We start from the raw sequence: 4013 nt of genomic DNA, 5'->3' as shown, positions 1-4013 counted from the left end.
CTTAATTTGTAAATGAGCAAGGTAATTAAAGAAAAATAAGAATATTTCTAATCCCTTAGATTTTCTGAGTGAACTGAACCAGATTTGTAGATCATATGGTTAGAGATCATATGGTGCTGCAGTGAAAAAAAATACACAGTAGAGAAATTATTCTTTGTTTCAGGGATAAAAATGTTATGTTTTTCATAGTTGACATTTCTGTCACACTCAAGTTACTGAAGCAAACACCCCTTTCTTCATTAAGAACAAACAGAGTTCTCATCAAAGCTCAACTATTTAAGCAATGCAGCAGACATTACTTATACAGGTCAATTACAATTTCTAATAATTAAAAACAAGAAAGAAAAATGTTCATGGTCTCACATGACACTGTCTAATTTGGTGATTTTCACACATTTTAAAACTGAGACTTGAGGCTGAGTGCAAACAGTACATAGGCCTGGCTGACACTTCCAAAGTTCCTGTGAATGCTGCTGGAGAAGTCACAGAGCCTTCATCCGGAGGTGACACATCCCAGACAGCAAGCTTACCTTCTATGTGTACCTCGAACAACTTGCCTGTCATGATTATGTCTGTGTTGTTCAATATCTGGTCTTATTTCACATCGGAGAATCAGAGAATGTTTTAAAATATTTGACTGTTAACTTTTTTTAAAATTCTGTTTCATATTTCCATTTCTATAATCTGGATTTACTTCCATGGTTATTTGCTAATTATTTAGGTTATCAGGCACTCTAACAAGACAAGGCAGTGACAGGTTGCTCCTGGCTTAGGTGGACTCTTCCAAAATATCATTGAGGTATGCCAAATAGTAGAATCTCAGTGGTTCAATCTTAAGAGGATGAACTCGTGGGGAAATGTCATCAATTAGAATTTCTATTTAGAATTGATCTTTATTGTTTATTTTACTTTATTTTATTTATTTTCATGTTGTATGTGTATGTGCATGTACATTTGTGTGTATGTTTTTTATTGCTCAGAAAGCAACTAACTAGTTGATCCATCTCCTGCACCTAGCATTATACAGGTGTTGGCTAGGGAATATTATTGGATGAGTCCAGTTATTATTTTCTCTGGATACATTCCCAAAATTTGCTTAAGGAATGCTCTTGTTACACACTTTTTAGTCTATCTTTTAGCCTGGTCCTACTGCTTTGGAAAGGTATGTTTAACTTTTGGTCTATTAAGTTTCTTTGATAGTGCTGCTGTTTTATAGACTTACATATCTGCTATTTGTGATTAATTACCTCAGAAGTATGAATATCTATTTTTCCCAAAGGAAACAATTTCCAAGAATGTCTATAATGGTTAATTTTATGTGTCAACTTGACTGGGATGAAGAATGCCCAGAGAGCTGGGAAAACATTATTTTTGAGTATGTCTTTGAGGATATTTCTGGAGCATCCTCATAGATATTTTTCCAAAATATCTGATTCAAGTGAATGGAGTAAAAAGTATGTAACAAGAACACTTCTCAAAAATGAAGAAGGAAGAAACACAGATAAATTGAGTAAAGAGGGCACTGTCACCAAAGTAGGGAGCATCACACAACCCATTGAGGGCTTGGGTATGAAAAAAAGATGGAGGAAGAAGCTCTTAAGACAGTCATCTTTTCTGTCCTTCAGTATTAGCATTCTATATGACTATAGCAATTGAGAAATTTCACCTTTTCACTCAAAGGAAGAATTTGTGGCTTATCCCAGCTCCTCTGCTAACCATGCAGCAATTATAGCCCTCAATCTCAGTGTTTCTTGAGATGACACAGGTACTTTTACAGATAAGATGCAAAAAATAGGAAATCTGACCAAGTAGCTAATGTAACTGAAAACAGACTTAACTTTGTTTAGAGGCACACATTCAAATCGCCAGCATCATTATTCCTGTACTTTGGGGACATTATGAAGAAAATTAAAAATTACTTGAACATAACCACTGTGATACCACAAACAGCACACCTAACAACCAGTCAAGACAATGCTAACCAACCAGTGTGCATAAACTAGATCAAGAGATGTTACAGGCAGTGTTAATTGGTGGAATGTTGCAAGATTTCATCATGCTTCTCAGAACAGTGAATGATTCTAAAACTTACGAATTGTTTATTTCTGGAATTACACATTGAATATTTTTGTACCATGGTTGACTTCAACTGAAACCAAAGAAATCGAAACTTCAGATAACGGTGAGCCATGGTATAGATATTTTATTGGTTCTGTCTCTGGAGAACTTTAACTCACACAATTTATTTCCCATACTTCTGTAAAGCCTCTTGTAAATTCGCTAACTTTAACTTTTGATTCCTGTAATGAATAACATAAGACAGCAAACTAAGATTTGGCTATTGTTTACTAGACACTTCTATATAACCAAATAAATATATAAATATACATAAATATAAATATACAACAACAAATAAATATATAAATATAAATGAACAACAACATTTAATGAGTATTTTATGGTATCATTGAGCAGCTTGAAAAAATGAAGGTCAGAAAGAAAAAATTATTTGTCCAAAGTCACCCATCAATCCTTGTTAGGTACAGAACTCTCTGACACCAAAACATGAATTTGACCTATTACTTCCTTCCTCGCACAGCCAGTTGACATTTGAGGGCCCATAATGTATAAAACTCTGTGTTAAGAGCTTTACATACTCTATTTTATTCAACCCTCACAGCAATGTGTGACTGTAGTCTCCACTGTATGCATTAAACAACAACTCCATGTTTCAAGTGCTTTAAGAGACTTGTGTGGACTATGTTACTTGTAAAAATAAATGCACAATTCAAACCCTGGTCCACACAAAACAGCAACATAGGCTTGTCCCAATTTTGCTGGAAGACTCCACATTGGTCAGCAGGAACTGAGCAATTTTCAGAATTGAACTGGTGTCCTTCATTAATTGATTAGGTAGACAGTTGTCAGCCTGGGTTCCATCTGAGAATAACTTGAAGTTACCAAGCCAGATCAATAAAATTTGAATCTGGAAAGAAAGTCAAGGTATATGCTTAAAGATCAGCAGGTGTGTATAATAACGCAAAGCCAGGCTGGGAAATATTACTTTGGTTATATGTAAATTTTGGTTCATTTTCATCTTCCTTTGCCATCAACTAGCCAGTGTAACTGTAGGCTCAGCCTATCCCAGCGCCTCTGCTAACCATGCTGCAATCATAGCCCTCAATCTCAGTGCTCCTTGAGATGACACAGGTACCTTTACAGATAAGATGCAAAAGATAGGAAATCTGACCATTAATAGACTAAGCAAAAAAAATATTTATTAGCTCTTGGAAGATTTCTAGTAGCTAATGTAACGGAGATCAGGCTTAACTTTCTTTTGAGGTGCACATTTCTGGGCTTATTATCAATACCATAGTTCAGTTGAAGATGCTTCTGGTAGCTGAAATACAAATCCTTCTTTGAAAATAACTGGCCAGAACTGAGTCCTGCATTCATTCTTGCAATATTCTCCTTCAATGTGGAATTCTCACAAGGGGTTTGACTTGTATACCACCACTGGATTTCATCAGAGAACTGTGGGTGTGGGGAAATAGTTCATTCAAACAAAATCAGCATATAATTGCCTTAATTCTTTCAACATGATGATCAGTTTACATGTATTTTCACCTAGGGACCTTAAAAATATACCCAGGGGCCCCCTTGAGGAACTCTGACTGAACCTTTAGGTGTCCACTGAGCTTTGAGCAATAGCACCTCCTTCCCCTGTCTCCCTCCCCCTTGTCCACCATGCTTTTTAGAACTGACCTCCAACAATGATACCCAACCTGCTAAGAACTCACTGCTAAGATTATGTAAGTTTTTTTTTCTTTAAAATAAAAATAGAAAAAATAAGGGCTGGGATTGTAGCTCAGTGGTAGAGCTCCCTTGCCTAGCATATATGAAGAACTGGGTTTGATCCTAAGTGCCACACAAAAATAAATATATAAAATAAAGATGTTGTGTCCATTTACAACTAAAAATATTTTCAAAAAATACAAGAAGAAATACTGTAC

Source organism: Ictidomys tridecemlineatus, chromosome 1 (genome assembly GCF_052094955.1).
Source record: "Ictidomys tridecemlineatus isolate mIctTri1 chromosome 1, mIctTri1.hap1, whole genome shotgun sequence".
NCBI classification, from domain to species: domain Eukaryota; kingdom Metazoa; phylum Chordata; class Mammalia; order Rodentia; family Sciuridae; genus Ictidomys; species Ictidomys tridecemlineatus.
This window is presented reverse-complemented; position numbering follows the sequence as displayed.